The sequence below is a fragment of the Gopherus flavomarginatus genome, chromosome 2 (genome assembly GCF_025201925.1).
Source record: "Gopherus flavomarginatus isolate rGopFla2 chromosome 2, rGopFla2.mat.asm, whole genome shotgun sequence".
In the NCBI taxonomy this organism is placed as follows: Eukaryota; Metazoa; Chordata; order Testudines; family Testudinidae; genus Gopherus; species Gopherus flavomarginatus.
Genome location: NC_066618.1, coordinates 260,774,293 through 260,799,657, shown reverse-complemented (window position 1 = coordinate 260,799,657; position 25,365 = coordinate 260,774,293). Strand labels below are relative to the sequence as shown.

At 37.1% G+C, this 25,365-nt stretch overlaps 1 protein-coding gene across 12 annotated transcripts in view; it reads right to left on the bottom strand.

Moving 5' to 3' along the window:
* The window catches only part of VPS13B (vacuolar protein sorting 13 homolog B), a 913,516-nt gene that overhangs the window by 832,774 nt on the left and 55,377 nt on the right, over positions 1–25,365 (bottom strand). The gene's annotated exons all lie outside the window — the stretch shown is intronic.

The following is a 25,365-nucleotide window of genomic DNA, read 5'->3' as shown; positions in this document are numbered from 1 at the left end:
AAAAATCAAAGAAAAAACTCTACAGACTATAAAAATAAATGTGAGAAACATTATCCACCTTTATCGGATTAGCGTAAGTGTTTGCTCATGAAACAATCTTGAACAGTTCCAACATGTCAGAGTCATGTCCTTTCTACCACAGTTAATTAAAGCTGCCTCATGAAGCAAGACATTCTCTCAGACCTTTAAAACAGCAAATACTGCCCTAAAATAGATAAACAAACCTGGAGTAACTGCTCATCTTTAAGCTTTTATATGACTGATTTACCTTCAGCACTTTGGCAACTGAAAACATGGCTCACTCATAAAATAACTGAGTTAAAAATGTATCTTAAATGTTAAATACTTGCAACATAGAAAATTCACACACACAAAACATAGTTTATGTGGAGTTAGGATTGCAAAGGCTCAACTATTGTGTTGTGTTCCGTTCCCTGTGCCCTTCCACAATGTGCATTTATTATCAAAACTCATGTTTGGAAAACCAATACATTATAGTTAATGCCTTCTCATAGAATATTAATACTAAAAAAAAAACAAAAAAAAAAAACACACACTTTAATTCTGCTACCTATGATCCCTGTCCTGCCTTAGGGAGATCAGGGTACCTTACCCATTCTTAAACCTTTTTAACTGAACTCAGCCTACCAGTAGCAAGTATGTCCTGGATCATAATGTTGCCCAGATCACAAGGGTTTGCAGGAGTGTATGAACACAAGTCCTGTTATGAAACTATAATGGGCAATAAAAGTGGCAGTGTTTTATGGAGAGAAGACATTCCTAGTTCCTCTTGGCATTCCTGCTACAACACAGTTAAAATTGCATGGTTGTGTTGTGTGAGAAGTGGCATCTTCAATCTGTATTTCCTGATTTTCTAACATTACTTGTTTAATGTTCTTGTAAGAATTACCAGGGGATCTTAACTCCAAATTTCTTGTCCTTTCAAGGTTTCCTCAGACAATTATGAAAAGGTCTGTATATACACAGAGCTTAAAGAGATGTAAAGACATTCAAGGGAATGCCACAAAATTTCCATTTCATATTTGGAAGAGGGAGAAAAACTATTTATGTCAATTTTCCTGATTGACATAAAATGGAGATAACATTTCAGGAAGAAAGGCAGAGATAATATGTACCAACACCTTGGTCTAGAAGAAGACTAAATAAATGACAAAACATAAAATCAACAACTAACATACTGACCCATCTAAATAAGGAGGATAGGTAAGACTATGCCTTTTATAGAAAAAAATGGATCCCAAATGCTAAAACAGCAGAAGAAAAAGCCTATTAACAAATAAAACTTAAGACACCACCCTGACACTCCCCAGGAGTAGTCAGGGCTGAGAGACACCTCACCACTACCCGCTCCTAGAGTAAAGCAGTTTTGCCTGATGCCTACTCTAGCTCAGCTCCCTGAAACTATCAGTATCTGGTCACAGAGAAGTACAGTCTTCCAGGACTCCACAGAGCTCACCCTCTCTTGTGCAGACTAGAGACAGACACACACCAATCCCCGAGCCCCTCTGCCAGTGTGACTCTGTCATATCCAGCCTGTCACAGGATACTCCCAGAAATAACCAGGTACGCCTGGCTCTGAAGAGACAGTGTACACACAGCTTGACTGGCAAAACTAAGGATTAGGTCCCCTAAAACAACACAGCACTGGAATCTACTTATAGTGAAAACACATAAATCTTCATCTTTGTAAATAAACTTAAGCGCTAGTGACCAAAGATAATAAACAACAGGTTACATGTAAAACAAAAGGTATAAAATGCTTCCCTTAAGGTCTAAGCTTAGTTAAATCCTTGTCTAAAGCAATGTTTCTTTAAAGCAACTCCCCAACATCGCTAGCCCTCATGGCCAGGACCCAATTTTAATGAATGCCAAAAGTGCCGTCCTCTTTACTTCATGGTGAAGGATAAGAGGCCTTGTTCCTTCCTCTTATAGTTTAATAAATCTTTGAAATATCCCTTTTGAAGTGCACTCCTAGATAAGACTCTTCTCCACTGTGGCGGGTCCTCTGGTGTGCTCCCCACTGCAGGTTTCACATTCCCACCTCACACACACACCCCTTCACTCCTCCCCCAGTCAATCTGTTTTTTCTGTTGGCTCCAAATGCAAATAGGGCTTCCATTGTGTTGCCTTACAATCCTTAATTTACATCAGAGACAGAGATAAGAGTCTGGAAGAAGAGCTGTTTGTCCTCTCTGCCTAGTTACAGGCTTTAAAACGTAATTTCAGTGTATATATACATACATACATATATACATATACACACACACACGCACTTTCTTATATATTGTCAGTACATACATTTCACAGTGATATTAATGACCAGTATCATCAGCTTTCATTTGATACCTTATAGGTCACTTTTTGGATACATACAACAAAAGCAATGTGTTGGGTACAGTGAGTTTGTCAGGCCTGATAGGAGTTGCTGACCCAGAGTAGTGAACCCTTTACCAGCTGGCACTAACAGGCCTCTGTATCTCAACAGAGTAGTGAACAGGGTGAAAAGATGTTCCGATTTTATAGGGACAGTCCCAATTTTGGGGTCTTTTTCTTATATAGGCTCCTATTACCCCCTACTCCCATCCCGATTTTTCACATTTGCTGTCTGGTCATCCTAGTAGTTAACTGTTTTCTAGTTGGCACCAATGGATGTGTGTGTCACAAAAACAAAAGAGATATTCTAAATCTGGGAAAGTAGGAGAGAATAATAAAACAAATGTTCTCAAATCTTATTAATACGGCATATGACCCTACTACCTTGCACCTTTCTCATGGCCTATAAAGGATAGAAACTTGATCTATCAGAAGCCTAGGAGCAAGGTCCCAATTTCTTCAAAATCTCAAACTTTCTGCTGAAGAATTAGAGATCACTATAGTGTCTACCCTCCTAGCATTTTATCAGTGAAGAAAACAGTTTCCCAAATCCTTCTGGAAACTAGGAATGTGCACAATTTGAAGATCTACTATCTGCTTTTCAGAGTGAGACTTTACAGATGTTTTGGCAGGTCTCGATGCAGCACTTCTCTTAATAGCTTTGAGAAAATGAGAAAGCAGAGAACTCTTGATGGCAGCTGGATCCTGTTTTTTGTACAAGACTCATTGCAGCCATGATGGCCCAACTAGGATGACAAAGACTGTCTTTCTCAATCCTCCACAGGTTTTTATGAATAACTGATACCAAAGGGGAATGCAAAAGACACATTTGTTTCCAGGAAATACAGAATTTACTCCCAGCTGAGTTTCAGATTTCTTCGGAGTTGAGATTGTGCATGCAGAAATTACAAGTGATCTTCAGTTGATCTTAAATTAGGATTAACTGGTCATTTGGGTGATATGGGACCTCTCTCACCTTTTTATATAATTGTTCAGTAATGGCTGATCAATCATATAAACAACTAAGGAATGTTGCTTGTATTGTCTGGGACTACGTTCCAGCGATTCTGGACAAAATCAGAAGATAGGAATCAGTTGGTGATTATGGATAATACAGCATCTCACCAAGACTTTGTTTTAACACCTGTTTTTCAGCACCTCTAAACATATCATAGAATCTTATTAATACAGTATTGTTCTCGTCCATGGACCTTGCAAATTAAATTTCTGATTTGGAAGGATACCTGAGCAATAATGACACTTGGATACACTTGCCCTCTCACATCCTCAACACTGAGAAGATAGAAGTTTTGCTGTTCGGTAGAGATCTTTTATAACAGGACGCTTGCTCATCTCCTTCTCTTGTTGAGGAGAATTTATTCATAGATTTCAAGTTAAGAATTTTAGCATTATTTTGACAATGCCCTTTCCTTAGAAAACTGTGTTTCAGATTCTGTACAAAAGTGTTTTTCTGATGAATCACTGCATTTTTATTTATCTTTTGATCTTGCCAAAGCAACAGATGGCCTGGTGACCACACAGCTCAATAAGCATGATCCCCTCTTTCCTGAGCTTGTCATAGAGCCACTGTCACTTACCATTTACACAGAATGTTTTGTCATTACTGATATGAATCATTACGATCATATTATGCTTGCCCTGTGATAGTTATGCTGGCTACCAATAAAAAAAAAAAGATTCTCTTTAAATTAGTATTACCTCTTTTTAAACCATTAATGGTGTTGACCCTAGCTACATTCACATTTTTTTCAGCCTTGTACTAACCAGTATGCACTCTCACAAACCACCTGTCATACAAGGATCCCATTAGCATGTGCAAAGTCTGCTGGCGATTGCACTTTTGCAACATGACTCCTACACAACATAGAATTTGCTTATGCCTGAATCAGTCTCATTTCATTCCTCTCCATTTACAAAAAGCACTATAAAGTTTATTTCAATCTGTAAGGTTTGTTTTTTAAAGAAAAATACCTTTGTTTCTGAATAAACTCCAATTACAAATTTTTTTTATTTAAATGGATCCCTTCATTTGTTGTTTGAATTCTAAGATTTTATTATATTTTTGTTATATTGCATTTGTTTTTAATTTTATAACTTTATAACTTGAGCAATTAGTCTTTGCTGAGAGGGGAAGAGGCTGCAATAGTTTGTTTAGTGTGTTGGACCTAATAGGATTGTCAAAATAATATTTACATGCTTCAGGATGGTGACAAAAATAATACACAAACACCACCCTGGGAAACATAACTATACATTACTATTAATAAGGAAATTCTAATAGAAGACTTACAACTTTATTCCCACCTATGTGAACACTTGTAACAATATGTATCTAGCTATAGCTTAAAAAGAGCTCAACATGATACAATAATGTTTGAAAGTACTACTATATTTAGTGCTAGCTAATATGCACTAGTTTCCTTAAACTACGCAATTATCCAACAGTTTCTGCTAGTATTTTTTTTTAATTCACATTTTTTCTTTCACAACAGCTACTGATATTTTATAAAACAAATGTCATACTCTAATTACTAGATGACAATTACTATGGCCATGACCTTATAAGAACTAGATTCCTATTAAGTTCTACTTACATTAAAAAAAGTTATGTAGTTACACACTTCTGCTCAACGTTAACTTTAAAAGCATGCTATTAATTTTTCAAACATGTGGCTGTCTCTCATACCCAGAAGTAAAACACGTTCATTAAAGAGAAAACGTTCCAAGTGAACTGCCAAAACTAGCATAATTATGAAAATATTTAACACTGAAACCAACTGAAATCACATACTGTATATAGATTACAGTGATGTCATAATAAACATCACAGCCAAAATGCACTAAAACTACTGCAGTCTAATAAATCTAGCTCACACCACATGACAAACATTTTAAAGTTAAAGAAACACTTTTTCAAAAATATATATTTCTAAAATATCATTAGCTGAAAAGTTTAGTAAACTGCATATATATTTTAATAATGGGAATGACTGCAAGTATCAGTTATAACAATAACTATCTAAATTGTAAAAAGACAAAAAATTGTATTTTCACTGCTGATCTTTACAGGGAAATACAGTGATTATTTACTAAAAATACTTTGTGAAATAACTATGCAATAACTTAAAATGCTGGCCTTTAGCAATAATTTAGGTTTGCTTTCAATACTGGACATAATAAGCAGCATCTTTAGCGTAAATAAAGAAGATATCTATTTTCTTCCTAAACAAAAAATAAACTGGGCATACTTCTATAATTAGAAAGTAAATATATGGAAAATTATGATTTCCTATCTTCTCCTCCATTGAAGCACCAGAGTACGTAATCTACTCATGTTGTTCTTGTCCTAAATTGGCTGGTGATCTTACAAGTCCCATGCATATAGTCCTCATGTGCGTAAAGTTACTCACATACATAAATGTTTGCAGAATCTGCAACCACCCCAAAACTCTTCAGAGAAGGGACCTCATTTTACTGTTTTGTAAAGCACCACATGCACCTCCAGTGCTGTGTAATTAATAAGTAAAATATCCATGAGATTAATGTTCTGTCAAATTTGACTTGAAATATTTGATAAATAAAATGGTTATTGCCATATTGTCACATACAAACCGTATTTGACAGCATCAGAATACATGCTCTGAATTTTACTATAACCTTTTCCCAATAGTCTATTAAATATTTTATTTAAATAAAACAGACAATTTTTTTGCTTTAATTAATTTTAGAAGATTTTTTTCCATTTTAAAACATGCTTCACAACACAAGCTTTGTTTAATCTGCAAGACTTCCAAGATGTCTAGTGAGAATACTTCATGGGAGAAGAATGTTTTCTTGTGGGGATCATATGGTTATTTCTGCAAATATTGGCCTATGCTCTCAAGAAACCAAGTAAAAACGTCGTTTCTTTAAAATAGGGGGAGTTATGGTAAAAAAAAAAATCAATTCCAGTTATGAATTACACTGCAAAATCATATTGATGCAGTCTAACTAGCTACTTTACAGAAACTTTCTTGCATACTTACATGGGTAGGTTGTTTCAAGTTAGTGTTTTGACTCTCTCTCCTCCACTTCCATCCACCCCCCCCAACCAATTTCTCTCTCATCCTATTGCTACTCTTCCAGTTATTATTTCTAGAAAAATAAACCTAATTTACTGTCCAGACTACTTGCAGAAACCCAAAATGATGAACCATTTCCTATTTATGGAAGGAAGGTTGGTGGGCCACAAAATAACTTCCAATGATAGGGCTATGTTAAAATTAAACATTCGTACCCATGGGAAGTTGAGCAAAGAATCGTTTCAAGATCTGTTACAAATCTATGTCAAACTGGTTATGATCTGCAGGATTTCACTGCAGAAAAAACTATAGCATGTGTATTGTCTCCTACAGAATACTACCAGATAGGCATCAAAATGTAGATGCATGTATACAAAAAATACATTAATAGAGCACTTTATTACACCCTTGCAAAAATCTAACTGACCGCTCTTCTAAGGTGTATACTTCTTTGACTAAAATATCGCATTTCCCCCTATCAAACGTAAAAAGCATGCAAACAGATTTCACAAAGCTGATTTATTGGGAATAGATACTGAAGTCAAACTAAACCTTGAAAAATGTAGACTCAATTTTACTACTGCTCTAATGAAGAGCAATATAAACAAGTAAAAACAGTGGATATAGAAAATTAATTTGCTTTGATCTGTTTGATATAAACTTAACTGCTGTAAAACTTGGGCTCTTGGGAACTTTAACAGCAGTCTGACTATTGGAAACAGATAATAGAACGAAATATGATTGTTATGTAATGTATCTAAAGGCACTTCAAAATTTACAAAACCAATCATATGGTTAAAGAGATGGCAATACCTATGACTTTAATACTTATGACATAATAGTGCCAAAATTAGGATTATTTAAGCTGAAAGGAAAAGAGCTCAAGTTACTCAAAGCTCTAATAAATATTGCATCTTTCAAAATTCTAATAAATATAGCATCTTTTATCTTGAAGGGTTCCAAAATGATTTAGAGAGTGTACTCTAACACTGAAATTCTGTCCCAAGAGTAGTTGTATGTGGCATCAGTTTTGCACACAACCTTAATAACTGTTTCTTTGAAGGGAAAATAGAGAACATCTTTAACTGACAGTGCAGGAGGAACTTTAAGGAAATAGAACATATTTATCCAGGCTGGAATTTGACCACTGGGAAATTACTATTGTGAAGTAATGAATTAGATATTTATCCCAATGCCAGAGTTAGATTGTTTATGACAACATATTTTCTTGCACTTTTACCCAGTCTAGTTTTAAATCTCTTCCAGTAGATGTTTTAGGTATCCATACCGATTTTAGAGCTATTGAGTTACCTTTAATAAAGAGTTGTTGCTGACTCACCTGCAAGACCAGAACAGAAATGACAAAGTAACTCGTGAATGGCTGCTTTTCTCTCCAAGAGATCCCAGGGGAGCTTGTTCTGAGGGACTATATTTCGGTTCCAAGAGTGCTCTCATGTGAAGTTTCTCAAAGGTTCATTTTATAGTCTCTTTTATTCAAAATACATATCAGACTATTAGAATGGATAGTAAGGAGTCCCAATCTGAGGTACTTTTAGTCCAATGAGGATATCCATGTCTTTTTCTCTTTCTCATCAGAGCCAATTGGTGTGGTACCTTAATGATTGTCTGTTGAGACTGGTGGCATGAATGAGGGTAGAGAGGCAAAGGCTCAGCCTGAATAAGTTAGGAAGGCAGGCTGAGGTAAACCACCAAAGGCTTTAGAAGAGACTGTATCAAGTCATCTAATTGAGGGTGTTTGGCAATAATGACCAGAAAGGCTTTTTACCATCTGCATCGGATCAGGAGGTTGAATCCATTATTCTTGACTCTAGAATTCACTATCATGATCCATGTTTTTGTTACCTCTATATTAGTTTACAGCAATGTGCTCTAAATGGTGCTATAATTTAAATCTATTTGAAAGCTTAAGACAATGTCGTATGCAGCCAGAGCAGCCCACTCTGGAAGTAAAGTAGCTTGCAGTGAAAACATGCCGCTGGTGCTCTGGGAAATGTGCTGGCTGCCCATGGGTTTCTGGGGAGAACAACTGCTATGTTCAGTGCTGTTACTGCTGTCATTAGCACAGATATCTGAGTGCAACATCTATTTGTTTACAAGAGAGGGAGCTGCTGGCTTCTCAAAAACTATGGTGATAAGGTCCGCAAAAGTACAGATAGATAACATGGGCAGTACTCCATTAGAGACCTCAATTTTGAATTCATCCCTCACTTTTGTCAGCAATATTAAAAATTTGTCAAAGTCCACTTATTTGTCTCAGCTCTTTGATAAGGTTGACTTGCCTGTACGTTATTTTTCTTTTGGGGGAGGGTGATTTATATTGTAAACCTGTTGACTCAGATTTGATTATATGGGAGCTGGGTCGTCTACTGGAGTAGCAATATTTGTTGTATTTGCTGTGTTTTTAAAAAAAAATTATCAGGCCACCTATAATTTGCGATAAGTACCTTTTAATTGTAAAAATCAAAATAAAAACATAAAAATAATTAATGTCTCCAAATATAGGGTTTCCAAAACTCCCATTAGGAGACTACTAATGTTTCAGGAAGTTTTTTCTGATGTTTAGCTTTTAAAAAAAAAAGGCAACACTTTTTAAAAATTCATAATATTAATTATGTGTCTTACACTAGCACCTAGAAGCCCCAGTCAATCAACTCACTGTAGTAAGCACTAAAGGGAAACACTGACTACTGGTCCCACAGAGCTCACAACCTAGAGAGATTTTTAGGTACCTTTTCGTTGTCTTGAATGATGTTCAGAGAACCCTCCAATTTAATGAAACTCACAGATACTAAGATATTGTTAGAAGATCACCCTCGTCCCAACCATTAACATTTTAAATAAGATCAGCATCAGGGTCTTCTCTCTTAAAATTAATTCAGATTAAGGAACGGTGAGAATTCAAAGCGCATGAGCTCCATATGAAGACAAGACCTAACACTGAACCTTGCAACACCTTGCTAGACACTCTCTCTCATGACCCCACAGTCCTTTCCTTTGTGTTCCTTCAGCCTCTTTGCAGTCTGAGACCATTGTAATTTATTGTATAAGTAGGATTTTGTAAAGACACTGCATCAAATGTTATTAATATCCCAATTCCTGTGAAAAGTCTCATGACCCACCTTCAGTAACTATGAATACTCAAAGCACTTCTTTTAAATTAAATGAATAAGAGAATCTCCAGCAGCACAGTGCCTACAGTATTTAGCAAGGGCATTGTCTTGAACACCACAGGAAGAAAGGTGAAATACCAGGAATGTGGTTTAACCAGGCTGAAGCTTAATTAAATAACACTTATGGGAACTATACAGCAGTAACTTGTCCAATTAGCCTAGTCCCAGTACCGCTGTTGAGACCTTAACACTTCCCTCATCTGAGGGTTAAGGGGAGAGGGAAAAACAAGGCTACTTGCTCACTGTACCAGACATTAGGACCTCAGCCCCATTCCCCACCTTCTTTAGGAGACACCTTCTCCTAATCCATTTCCAATTCCAGTTTATCAGGGATCAACCCACTACTGAAGGATTACCAGCAATGAGCACCTACCAAGTTGCAACAAAGTGAATTTTACATACCCACTAGGTGCCGGGCAGCTAAGAGGAAGGTGAAATAACCCACCTTTCCCAGGCCAATCTGGCAGTGAGAAAAATTTCCTCCCTAGCCCCAAAGGCAGCTAGCATGATGCAATCAGCAAGGGCCCAAAAGACCTGGTCCTTCTCTAATCACAAGACGGAAGCTTTTCTTCCTGTGCAGAATGGCCCCTTAGACTGGAAGAAGGATTCATAAATCCTCTCATTAAAATGCATGGAAGCAAATAGGCTTTGCTGAACCCCTGTGTCCCACCGATCAGCCAAGAGCACTCCTCCTCAAAATCACAAGACGACTGAATGCCTATGGTGCAAATTCAAAATGCAAGAGCTCCATATGAAGACAAGACCTAACACTGAACCTTGCATATTCTCTAATGGGCTAATAGTTTTCTTCCCCTGCTGGTTCAGACACAGACTGTCTTCCTAATTTCTAAGGCCACAAGGTTCAGTACTGGTAGAGGAAGAATTCCATCTACTGCATCACCAACATCAATTTTTGTAGTATTTAAATATTTCTTGAGGGCCTCCCATACCAGATCTGATCCTCGCTTACCTTATGAGAAATAACGAGATCACAATCAGAAAGTGCCAACTGCAATGTAATCAGCTCATTTACAGGAAAAAAACTGAGATTTTTAGTAGAAGTGAGCTGTGCATAAAGGATAGTGATGCTACTGTGCCATGATAATAATTACACATATCTGACTAGCAGCATAATATTTTAAATAGATGTTTCATCTTTCATATGAATGTAAAAACACACACTAAATTATTGTATATAGCATCTTTTATCCCAGGCACCAAGAGGAAGTGTGAATAGCCATGAAAAATTGTAATATTTTTTAGCTGATATGAGCATTTTTAAGATGCTTATACAAATTTCAGTAACTCTATTGCATTTTTTGGAGTTAGAAAATTTGTTTTGTTTTAATACAGAATATATAGATTAAATATGTTGCTAAAATAAAATGAATTACTCATTAACAGTTCCAGGGTCCATGACAACACAAAATTGCATACTTTGAATTACATCCTATGTAATTAAATATGTTAAGATTATTGGGGGGGGGGTGTATGTATATATTTTTTTTCATATATGTCACATTCTGAAAATGCTTTTAGCCTAAAATGTTCCATTTTTGATCTGTGCTGAAAGATATTTTGTTTGTTTTAGGGCAACTTTTGAAGAATGCATTCAGAATTTGTTAGTTAAGGACAGTTTTTTGGTGGGAGACTTTTCACACTGTTAAAACAAAAGACACTATCACACTCCCTCTTCCCCTGACCCCCAAACACACACACAGAAATGTGTAAGCTTTCAAATTTGACATATAGCGTTCATTTTACAGTAAATACTCGAAAAAGTTTGAAAAAAGTGACTAATAATGAAGGGCCAAATCCTGCAGTTCTTACTCAGGCAAAACTCCCATTGAATTTCAGTGAGCAAAGGACTTGGCCCAGAGGTACCCAAACGGTGCAGATGTACACCTGCTGCACCTAGCCTCTCCATCTGCCCCAGATTTGCTTCTATGGAACAACTAAGTGATTCATGTATCTCCAGCTCTCCCCAGTTACTCCAGTGAACTTGCAAGTTCATTTGTGCCCTGAGCACTTAAGTCTGTTCCTAGTCCACCTGGCACTTAAACAACATAGAAATGTATAAAACAAAACTATTTTAGCCCAAACCTTTCCCTTTTTTTTGGAACACGAGTTCCCAAACTTTTCCCAGTCATGACTTTATTTTTGATTGTCCAAACAATTATGGGAATGAATGAATGAATGAATGAATATTTACAAATAATTCATAACACTGGGCCAAAGTTGATACAAGGAGGCAAAAACTACTCCTCCTTGAGCCAGCTAAGCCCACTGCAAGAAGATGAGATTCACCCTTCTTCACGACAAACTAACTTCTTGGGGATTTATTGCTGTTAATCATTATTTTATAGTCTTCCTAATAATCATCTATCTAGATACTTTCATGGTAGAATATTTGGATGGATCCCACACAACAATGAACATACCCTCCCAACACTCTTGTGAGGTAGGGAATTATTGTTATGTTTGTTTTACAGAAAGGGAGGCAGGGCAGAGAGAGATTAAATGATCTACCCAGAATCACACAGAAAGTCTCTGACAAAATTGGGAATTAAATCCAGATCTCCCAAGTCCCAGTCCAGAGTCTTAAACCACAAGGAATTCCATCTCAAAAAATTTTCCCCCATTCATAAAAAGACGTGCACACACACAAAAATGTGGTGGGATCATGGTTATCAATCTACTAGAGTTTTTCTTTATGGGTCACTGTTTGAGACTAGTGCAGTCTAGCCAAGCAGAACCCTCATTGTGCTTACATTGCCAAGATCCCTATTTAATTTTAATGTTAGCTTGACAGCAGTTCTTACGCACACTCTTCACAATTCCACTATAAAATTATGGCACTTGTTTCTCTTCCAGATGACAAGAAGAAAATGTGCTTGCGGCTGTCTTCCACAGTACCTACATCAAGGGGTATCCTAGCTCCCAGTTGGAACTGGGTTTTTCAGAATTCTTTACACCACTCCAGATTCTTTATCCTGCATAAAGTGTGAACATAAAATTTAAATATCTGCACAATTTTTGCTGCATTCTGCTAATTCAAAGGTGTTTCCAAACCCCTGCTCCCACCCCCACACACACACAAAAATTAAGACCTCATCATGCATAGTGATCTCTTGGGGGCAGATTAGAACCACTTACATACAATCAAGTAAAAAAACCTGTCCTCCCTTTCTTTTTTAAAAAGGCAAGGAAATTAAATACATTTCTCAAGGAACACACGAACACTGTGTACATGGAACAAGGTCATGTTAGTTACGAAAAGAATACTCATTTTTACTCTACAAATTTATATTTCTTTAATGTACTTTTTTTGCATTTTACCCACACGTGTATGCTACTACACTCAAAACAAGCTCTCTTTTTAGGATGGCTATACCACAACTTAAACATGTTAGTTGAATGTAACAGAGTGCCAAGTTTTTAAATATTTTGCCTGGCAAGAGGATCATTTACCTAAGCCATGACTTTAGTTAACTTTGTACATTTCGAGTTGGTCAAAGTCTTACCAGCATAGAAGCCAAGTTAGTGCTGAGTTCCAGTTATACCTAGCTACTCACACAATGTCTTCAGGCATGATTTACTGAAACAGCCTTCCATAAAAGATTCAGGAATAGCACAGCTGAAGTTGACGTATCTTAGATCAACTTAGACTGACTTACTTCACGTCCTCGTGGCGCAGGATCGACAGCCGCCATTCCCCTATCGACTCCACTTCTGCCTCTCGCCCTGGTGGAGTTCCGGAGTCGACGGGGAGCGCATTTGGTGATTGATGTATCGCGTCTAGACAAGATGCGATACGTGGATCCCTGATAGAGCGATCACTACCTGCCGATCCAGGTAGTGTAGATATACTCTTAGTTGTATTTTAAATTACTGTTATATACCAATAAGGGCCAAAAATTAATTTTCACCCAATGTAATCAGTGAACTAAAACAGTCCAAGTGCTCAGATAACAGACTAATAAAACCAATGGATTAAATTGCAAAGGTAGCTGGGTCACTCTACAAGCTTTCTGGTTAATAAATGTCAAGAGTACACACAGGCATAACTCATTCAAGACATTTAAATTAAGACTTATTTCTACTTATAATCAATCATTTCTTTTATATAAATGTCAATCTTTGTGATGTGTACACTATTTCATAGAATTTAATACTATGTATAAGGCATCACTTTTCAAATACCAAGAAAGGCTTTCAAACTATTAACTAAATGCTAAACTAACTATTTATCTTCCAAAACAGGCCTGTTAGATATGCATCACCTAAACCTCCAAAAATTCTATACATTAAAGAGTGCAAATGTCAACTGCACATTATAACTGTCAGAAAGCTTTACAAAAGATCTCTGTAATTGTATCATCATAATGTGTAAATTCTTATCACATGAATCAATTTAAAAAGCAATGTGTTTCGTCTCAAATAGTTGATACTTTTTAATAGCACACACACAGGGTTTATTATCCTTTCGAATGACCACATTCATGACAAATATTTTTTCTCCCATGAAGACTGCTGAGCAATTCTTCAAATTGAACTTATTTTCTTTGTTACTGACTGATCAGAATATTTCTAGCTAAAAATAAGGACTGCAGCTCTCGTTTTATTAGTCTTTCCTGGAAGAGAAGTTAATTCTTCTGTCATCCCTGGTCTAATTTTTAATGAAAGAAATAGTAAAGATTTAATAAGAGGAAGGAAAGTAAGTGTCAGCAAGAAATGGAACTGAGTGGATTCTAGATACCCATGGAAAACAAAATATATAAATATTTCTGAAAGCGGGAAAAGATTGTTACTGTGTGGTGTTCAACTGTGTACTCTGAACATATGCAAAAGTAAGGGTTAAAACTGGCCAACAGGGTGGAGAAAACAAGATTTAAAAGTAACTTGGGAAAAAAATATGAGTGTGGGAAAATGAAAAATTTGGAAACATCTTCTAATCTTATATAATGCCAAACAGAATAGCTCAGGGAGTATTTAGTGTGTAAGGAGAAAAGAATGCATCTCATTTTAAATTAAAGCACAAAATAACCTTTGGAACAGTCTTACTGAATAATACAAAATAAGTGGTTTATATAGCTTATGGCAGATTTAGAGTCAAACTGACAAAAAAATATAGGATTATTCTATAATTCAGTGTTTTAACTGATCATATTATATTGATAAAGTTTGCCTTTGTAGCTTAGGCCTGAACTACACTTTAAGGTTAGGCTAACATAGCTATAGTGCTCAGCCTCATATCCTTGAACACCATAATTAAGCCAATCTCTGGCTAAGCGACATGGATTATCAGTACAACAGAAAAAGCCCTTCCATCAGTGTAGAAAGTGTCTGCACTATGATGTAGCTGCGTCACTATAGTGACCATAATATAGACATGGTTGTTAATTTGCCCAACTCTAATCAAATGAAAAATAAACAGTATGTAAGTCACCAAGTCATCCAAGTTTCTCTAACAGTATTTCAGTCCAAGGAAAATATTTTTAATCAGCTTTCTGTGTAAATTTAGGAAACTGCATGCAGTCACTGTAAATTAACCTCAAAAGCACTGCACTTTTTAAAAAACTAAATGAAATTTAAATGACATATTTAACAGACAACTTTTTCCAAATAGATGAAGAGATGTTGTTTGTTTTGGGGGTTCTTAAACCAAGTAACAAATAAATAAATAATATCGTCTAGCTCTTACATACGCTCACAGATCTCAAACACTTCACAGAAGAGGTCAGTATCACTATCCAAATTTTACAGAAATGAAGGCACAGAGAGTGCAAGGTGACTCGCCCAATGTCACCCACCAGACCACTCGCAGAGCCAGAAATAGAACCCTTCTGAGGTCTTCTGAGTCCAGTGCTGTATATGCTACTCTGGGCTGCACAGTATAGGTATATAATACACAGAAGCTTCTAGCCATAAGGCTAGAAGAAACCTTGAGAGGTCATCCCCGCCCTCCCTTCCTGGTGCTGAGGCAAGATTAAGTATATCTAGACCATCCTTGACAGGTCTAACTTGTTCCTAATCTCCAATTACAGGGATTCCATAACCTTCCTAGGTAACCTGTTTCAGTACTTAACAATCCTCATTGTTAGAAAACTTTTCCCAATATGTAACCTGAACTTCCCTTGCTTCCAAAACTAAGCTGATTACTATTATCTTACCATTGGTGGAGATGGAGAACAATTGATCATGATCCTCTTTATAACAGTTCTTAACATATTTGAAGACTGTTACCACATCGCCCTTCAGTCTTCTCTTCCTTAGACTAAACATACCCAATTCTTTCAAACTTTCCACATAGCTCAGGCTTTCTAAGCCTTTTATCATTTCTGTTGCTCTCCTCTGAACTCTTTCCAATTGGTTCACATCTTTGTGTGGTGCCCAAAACTGGACAGTATTCCATCAGAGACGTCACTAGTGTCAAGCAGAGTGGAACAGTTTGTCATAGCATAATTCCCAAATCTGGACCTTAGCGTCCAGGATATGGGTACTAGCATAAAGTCCTCTAAGCTTAATTACCAGCTTAGATTCTGTAGCGCTGCCACCAATCAGGAATTTTTAGGGCCTGATACCCTCTGGTCCCCCCAAAACCTTCCCAGGGGACCCCAAGACCCAGATTCCTTGAGTCTCACAAAAAGGGAAATAAACCATTCCCTCCCACCTCTTTACCTCCTCCCTGATCTTTCCTGCCTGGGTACACTAGGAGATACCATGAATCAATTCCTTGAAACACAACACAGAGAGATCAAGTTTCTCTCTCCCCCTCACCCAGAGGCAATACAGATTCAAGCTGCCTGAATCTAACACAAAGAGGAAATTTACCTTTCTCTCCTTGCTTCCCACCAATTCCCTGGTATATACAGACTCAATTTCTTTGAGCCTTAATTAGGAGAGAAAAATCAACAGGTCTTAAAAGCAAAACTTTTAATAAGAAAGAAAGAAAAAAAGTAAAAGGTTTATTGCTGCACTTTAGATGGTAAACAGTTACAGGATCTTTCAACTTATAAACAACAGAAAGAAACTTTCTCCAGCAGAAACACAATTTAAGCTACTTCCAGCAAGTACACATATGCAAATAGAAAAAAACAAATTAAAAGACTATGACCGCCTTTTCTTACTTACAATTCTGAATAGATAAGAGACTGTAGCAGGGAGATTGGCAGAAACCTGGTTGCACCTCTAGCCCCATCCAGGACCCAGAGAGAACAAAGCCAAACCCAAAACCCACAAACAAAGGCTTCCCTCCACGAGATTTGAAAGTATCTCGTCTCCTGATTGGTCCTCTGGTCAGGTGTTTGCAGGTCACTGTTTGTTAACCCTTTATAGGTGAAAGAGACATTAACCCTTAGCTATCTGTTTATGACACAGTTACATCCCATGTCTTACACAACCCTCATGTTGATACACATCAGAATGACACTTGCCTTTTTCACCAGAGCATCACATTGTTGATTCACATTCAATTTGTGATCCACTATAATCCCGATATTCTTTTCAGCAGGACTGCTGCCTAATCAGTTATTTCCATTTTTTATTTATGCATTTGATTTTTTTTTTCCTAACTGAACTGGTCTTTATTGAATTTAATCTTACCAATTTCAGACCAGTTCTCCAATTTATCAAGGTAATTCTGAATTCTTAATCCTGTCCTCTAAAGTGCTTGCAACACCTCCCAACTTGGTGCTGTCCTCAAGGTTTATAAGCAAACTCTGCACTCCATCATCCCACTTGTTAATGCAAATATTGAATAGTACTGGACCCAAGACAGACCATTACTGGACCCCACTTGATATGTCCTCTCAGTTTGATTGCGAGCCTTTGATAACTACAAAGTACAGTTTTTCAACCAGTTGTGCACCCATCTTACAGTAATTTGATCTTTCATATTCTCCTAGTTTGCTTATGAGATTATCATGTGGAACAGTGTCAAAACCTTACTAAAATCAAGATATATCACATCTATTGTTTCCCCACAGCCACTAGGCCAGTTATCCTGTCAAAGAAGGAAATTAAATTAGTTTGGCATGATTTGTTTTTGACAAATTCTTCTTGGCTATTACTTATCACCTTATTATCCTCCAGTTTTGAACAAAATTGTTTAATTTGTTCCAGAATCTTTCCAGGTGTCAAAGTAAGGTTAACTGGTCTATAATTCCCTGGGTCTTCTTTTTGCTTATTTCTGAAGATAAATACTATGCTTTCCCATCACCTGTCCTCCACAAGCTCTCAAAGGTATAACGCAATAATAATTTTTCATTTTCAGACTAAAATCATTTTTAGAATTAAAATAAAGGGCACCACACAATTTTAATTTATGAATTTCTACCATGCTTATCGCTTTAACAATTAGATAAAACTAAACAATTCAATGTAAAAGTTAATTATTTTATAGGTTAATATTTTTTCAGTTCATTCCAATTCTGAATGAGTTCACATACTCAATTCCATTTTCCTTGACTAAACACTGCAGAATATGCATACTCTGATTTTTAAACAACAATATTTACATAAAACTCACAGAGGAGGAGCTCTGGTTGCAGTAAGCAGCTCAGGCAATTTCTTCTTGTTTTGAGACTGGCAGCAGTGGCTGCTCAAAGGTCATTTGAAGGACTGCTGTTTAAAACTGGCTAATAGCCAGCAATGAAAATTTAAACTATCATCCTCCTAACTGATCAACAGAATAAAAACATCAGCGAACAGCCCAGGCAAAATACTGGGAATTTTATATTTTAACATAGTTTTTTCAGATTTAACTCTAAAATTAAGCCATTAGACTTTTGGATGCCTCAAATAGGTACATAAATATATGCAGATCCTCATTTAAGTCTGGGTATCTATATGTGCATCAAAACTAGGATTTAAATATTATTATGGGGCCCACATAAATATATATATTATGATACATGTTCAGAAAGCTACCATAAGACACAACCATGGTAGTGTTCCATGCTGCAATAATTGCTATCATATAATCATACACTGATATTTAAATATTGGTATATTCTTTACCTATATATCCTCGTTATGATTTTCTCAAATTTTTAGAAGTCTGCATTTCAGACACCAGATGTAGCAAACAAATTACAAATTTTAGAAGGAAAAAAGCACAAAAGTTACCTTTATTCTAAAATTAAGTATGATTTAATCATTTATCATTAGCAACAACTTTTTATAACTGTATAATTTCCCCAATAGCCGTTGCTTTTACTATCAACTTCATTCCCACCATATACCCTTTATGCACACACAAATATGCACATCTCCCACAAACTATGTTACCCCACTACATACTGTATGTGCTCATTTTTTAAAATCTATTATATTTTTGACAGGTTTTAGAATGAACAGATAATAGTTTTCCCTATTAAACTGTACTTCAAAATTGAGATCAAATTTTGTCATAACATGTAATGGTTAAAAAATAAAATGCAGATGCCCCTCTAAATGTTTTAATAGCACTAGAGGGAATTAATTTAATCTATGCAGTTACTCTCTTGCAGTACAAAATTATTCACTCTTATGGAATCAAGTTTGCAGTCCAAATCATGATCCAGAAAACAGTCAAACGAGAGCTATGAATTTAATACCCTCTGCTTACATTTTCATGATATCCCCAAAAGAAAGGCAAACACTCAGATCTCTCAATCAAGCTGGGTTGTATCAGCTAAACTGGTCACTTTTTCACATCACAAGTGCCTAAACTAAACTTGCTATAGTTTGACCTTACAATATTGAGCAACATAGATGACGTAGATATAGTCCATAAAATATTTTTAAAATTAATATTTCATAGTTAAGAACTTAAAAAGAAATGCTAAATAGGTTGTACATTATGTGCATGAATTACAAGACAGTCTTTAATTACATGACCACATAAAATCTCCCAAGTAATACAACCCAATTAAGAGAATTTATTTAATAATGCCCAACAGTGTGGTATCTAAATGTAACACATTGATCCATGGTGGGATGTCATCAGCTCTAAGGAATTAAACTCAAGAAGTCTAGATCGTTTAAAAAAATAAATAAATAAAAATAAAAAGACTCTCGCTGCCTGAGCTAAAAGACTCAGTGGTTAGCTCAAAAGCAGTATCCAACTCATTGGCCTCTTTGTGGTCCAGCTACTAGAAGGGGCTGGAGAACACATGTAAGCATGGATTCTTCTACAAGGGCCTCTGTGAACTCCCACTAATGGGATCAGCACTTCTAGCTGCAGACCTAGGCCTGGCCTACACTACGCGTTTAAACCGAATTTAGCAGCGTTAAACCAATTTAACGCTGCACCTGTCCACACAAAGAGGCCCTTAATATCAACATAAAGGGCTCTTTAAACCGGTTTCTGTACTCCTCCCTGACGAGAGGAGTAGCACTGAAATCAGTATTGCCATGTCAGATTAGGGTTAGTGTGGCCGCAAATCGACGGTACTGGCCTCCGGGTGGTATCCCACAAAGTGTTTGGTAAAGGTATGGGCTGATGCCCAGGTAGGTGCTTTACAAATGTCCGTAATGGGTACATTATTGAGAAATACGACAGATGTGGATAGCGCCCTAGTGGAGTGTGTGCAAAGTCCAGAGGGAGCATGCATATTATGATTTTGGTAACATAATTGGAAATATGTAGATATCCATTGAGATAGCCTCTGCTTGGAGACCCTGAGAATGTCCTGTTGTGGATAGAAAGAGTCGATTTACTAAACATTTTTGTTCTTTCTTTATAGAATGCTAGCACTCTGTGGACATCCAGCATGTGGAGAGAGGCCTCCCTGCTGTCAGCATGAGGTTTGGGGGAAAATACAGGTTAAGTAAATGGGCTGGTTGAGGTGGAAGGGAGAGGCAACCTTGGGTATGAACTTGAGATGACAAAGTAATCTTATGACTTCGAGGAACATGGCAAAAGGTGGGTGTGCCATTAGTGCACCAAGCTCTCCCACCCTTCTTGCTGATGTGATGGCCACAAGGAAGACAACCTTCATGGAGAGATGCAACAGCGAGCAGATCACTAGTAACTCAAAGGGCTTGCTTATGAGGGCATAGAGAACGAGACTGAGGTCACACATGGGGGTTGGGTCCCGTAATGTGGCATAAGTGTTCACTATACCCTTGAGGAAGTATTTAATCAGTGGGTGAGCAAAGATGGTTACTCCGTCCACCTTAGAATGGAAGAAGATTATGGCCACTAGATGCATGCTGAGTGAGCTACTAGATAGGCCTGGTTGTTCTAGGGTCAATAGGTAATCGAGAATTAGAGGTAGTGGGGCCAACTATGGAGTAATCTGCTTGTTCTGGCATGAAATATAGAATTGTTTCCACTTGTGGGAGTATGTCTGTCGTGTGGTCAATCGCCAACTGTTCAGTAGTATGTCTTACACTTCCTTCTAATAGTGAGCCTCAAGTCCTGTCATCCATGGATTAGCCAGGCCTTGAAACGGAGTATCGAGATGTTGGGGTGGTGAAGGCATCCTGCGTCCTGTGTCACCAGATGAGGCAGAAGGGGAAGGATTCGAGTTGGTCTCACTGCCATCTGTTTCAGGTATGGGAACCATGTTTGTTTGGGCCATGTTGGTGCAATAAGGATGACCCTGGACCTGTCTTGCTTGATCTTTTGGAGGACACAATGCAACAGAGGGATTGGGGGAAAGGCATACATTAGTGGGATTTCCCATTTCATAAGGAAGGTAGCTCCCAGAGAATTGTGGCCCAATCCTGCTCGTGAGCAGTATTGCAGGCACTTGGCATTGTGTTTCATTGTAAAGAGATCTATTGAGGGGAATCACCATTTTATGAACAGAGTTTTTATTATTCCAGGATCCATTTCCCATTAATGAGTTAGTGAAAAGTTCCTGCTTAGGTCATCCGCTGTTGCATTCTGGCATCCAAGCAGGTAAGATACTATGAAGTCTATGTTGTTGGAGATGCATCATTGCCAGAGGTGGACTGTTTCCGAACAGAGGGCATAATATCAGCCCCTCCTTGGCGGTTTACATAAAACAGAGTCACCAAGATGTCCATGAGAATCTGTACAGCCCTGTCATGGGTCGGGGGAGAAAGTGTTGGCAGGTGTTTCAGAAAGCTCTTAAGAACATAAGAATGACCATATGGGGTCAGACCAAAGGTCCATCTAGCCCAGTATCCTGTCTTCCAACACTGGTCAATGCCAGGTGTCCCAGACAAAATGAACAGAACAGGTAAACATCAAGTGATCCATCCCCTGTCGCCCATTCCCTGCTTCTGGCAAGAGATTTTCTATTAAATCATGTAAGAACATTTTAGCTCATATTTTTTAAATGAGTTAGTGACAAAAATACATTTTTAAAATTTGGCTGAGCAATATTTTGAATAATATAAACATATGCACAAATCCACAACAAAATTATCAGTAAGAACCAGGCAACTTTAATCTCCTCTTTCCAGTTGTAGAAGTCAAATATATTACTGGTCACAGAGGCACCCTAAATGTCCAATGTCAATTCAATGATGAAAAAAACTGTATCCCTTATGACAGTAGGCTCTGGATGTGAGTAATACTGCTATCATTAAGGGTAGGTCTTTACTACCCAATTAACCTGGATGCATTGACACCCAAGTCTGAACAACCAGGTTAGCCTTGCCCAGGTACAAGCATTCCCACAACAAAGCCCTACTATCTTTACTAAGCCCTCACTGTTTCTGAACTTGCCAATTGGTGTCTGAGGGCATAACCCATGATTCTCTGTGACCCTCTAGGATTTTTCCCATTCACTACTGATAACACTGGGAGAACTGGCTTGTCCTTCAAGAGAAATTGTGGGATGGGTATTGGAGGACTGTCAGCACTGGAGTGATTTTCCTTGTGTCCTCACTGCAAAATAAGCAGGGCTCAGCCTGACTTAAAGGAGAACCAGAGCTCTAACTTATAACCACAGCCAAGTAAGATAGCCTGGGCTTAAAACACCTCCAAACCAAAGTCAGAGGTTATTCTGTGTGGATAGTAGGAGGTCGTGGGATAAAACCTGCAGTGACCCTAAATATCACATGTCGACACAACAGCCTCTAAAGCCAGTAACTAGCATTTTTAATTATCTTGCCAGGCACACCTAGAATTAGACATTAACAACAGTTATATTAACTAATAACTTTTTTTAAAGTTATTGAAAAATGGAAAAGATGCAGAAAAGAGCCATGAAAAATGATCCAATGGATGGGAAAAAATGCCTTGTAGTGAGAGATTTAAAGAGCTCAATCTGTTGAGTTTATCAAAAAGGAGCTCATGAGGTAACTGGATTATACGGAGACAATATCCATGCACTAGGAGACTCTCTAATATAGTTCAGAAAGATAAAACAAGATCCAACAGCTGAAGCCAGACAAATTTAAACTGGAAATAAGGTATAATTTTTTTTTTAAACAAGGAGGGTGATTTGCCTTTCAAACACACTCTCAAGGGAAGTGGCAGGCTCTCCATCTCTTCAAATTAAGAAGATTTTTTTTGAGACCATGTGCTTTAGTTAAACAAGTTACTGGACTCAATACCAGGGTAACTGATTGAAATTGTATGGTACGGATTATACAGGAAGTCAAATTAGATTTAAGAGTCCCTTCTGACCATAAACTCTATGAATCTAGAATGCTAGGAAGCACCATCAACATTTACTAGTTATTGCTGTACATCACCTAGCATCAGCATTAGATGACCGAACTTCTGCTAGTTAGAGAAAGAAGAGACTTGTAAATGGGAGATGGTAAAGTAGTGGGATGATAAAATATAGAAAAACAGGAGAGAAAAAGAAAAACAGCAGACAAAAGTGGAGAGGCAGAAACAACACAGGGGAGCGAGGGGGAACTATCCCACTACAACCACCACCACTAATGCTGCCTTCAATAGAGCATGTTCCATCTTAGGAAACAGATGGCAGGTCACCTGATGCAAGCTGAGACAAAACCTATTATGATCCTTAATATTTTCCTTTGCAGATTGCTGTCCCTTTTTGCCAAATTTCTGAAATGAAACCTAAGTATGTGTGGTTGTCTCTCTAAAGGTCAGAGTGCACCAAAATTCACTAAGTGACTCATTACTCACAAGTCCTGTAAATTTACCAAAATAGTTTGGAAGAAGTTTCTGAAAATGGCTCTCTGAACAACAGCCAAACCAAAGAGTATGAAAAAAACTCTCACAAGCATCCCATGGCAATACTTCAGACAATTGCAAAATACCAAGATGAAATATATACAGTGCAGTAAATCTTAATTCTAGTACTGTTAGCTGCCAAAAAACAACAGCTTTCACAGTAAAATTTAATTTAGCATCAAAAAACAAAATTATGTCTGATTAATCAATGTGCCTCCTACACACTAATTAATCATATCTATAGTCACATGTAAATTCAGTATTATTTATAATAGTTATTACAAATATCCTTTACCTTATTGACCTACATTTGTTTAGGTGATTAACTCTTCAACCATCTGAATACCTCATGGCAGAACATTCAGAGAACAGGCTCTAACGTTCACTTCAGATGCATCCAGCTGTTCCTGATGTAAAACAGGGCTGTACAAAAATAATGCCGTTCTGACAATGCCAAAGTTATTCTGTTCAAGTGTTCTAGACAAGCAACTGGAGGCAGGTCACTAACTCCAAATAGCTAATAAAATTTAAAAATATTGTGCAGATATTATAAACAACATCAAACCTTTTAATAGGCACTTATTGTCAGGTAGGCAGTAAAATGCTTTACTGAACACTAGAAATAGTATAAAACAAACACATCCAATGACTATTTCCAATAAAGCAGAGACTACATCTTTCACGTTACTTTGTTACTAATTGTATATTAATATAATAAAAAACTGAAATCAGCTTCAGCTAGATATGTACTCTAAATTCTAATTTTAAAATGATCAAAAATTGTCATTTTTACCGTGATCTCTTATTTTCTAATTACTGCAATTTATCATATGTTGAGTAAGTTGGCTATGGCTGCTGTTACAAGGAAGTTGGTTCTATGATGAGCTGGGTGGAATAGTTTAGGACTCACACCAGATCACATCAAGGTTCAGTAACTTGAAAACATAAAACGTTTAAGTAGCCTATCCTCTGACAAATGTAGAGAAAGAACCAGTGCTTAAATCTCATGGTCTAGTCCACCAACATACACAATATAATACTACTAAGACGTTACAGTACTCTGCAAAACTTAAACAGTCATATCAGGAAGGTGATTAAGTCGTAAAGAAAAAAAGTTATTGTACTATTCATAACTAAAATTGATGCATAAATACTTTTCTGTTCCTCACTTTCCCAACCTGTAAAACTGAGTTAATTATACTTACTCTTCTTTATAAAATGCTTTGAGATCTGTGAAGAAAAGCATTTTGAGAAGAGAGTATTATTAAATATCGAAAAATTCAGGCTCTTTTTCTTTAACTACTAATTTAAAAATTGTAACAAAGTTTTATAGAGAGATAAATAACACCTACCATTACACTCTAGTAATGAATAAATGTATTTTATCTTTAAAACCAACATTAACATGTGGGCCTTCTATTGAAAATAGAAATCAACTGAAAACCTGGCTTCTGGCACCATGACCCCTTTGTAGCCGGCACTGCAAGGTATTTACACGCCAGATATGCTAAACATTTGTATGCCCCTTCATGCTTCGGCCACCATTTCAGAGGACATGCTTCCATGCTGATGACACTTGTTA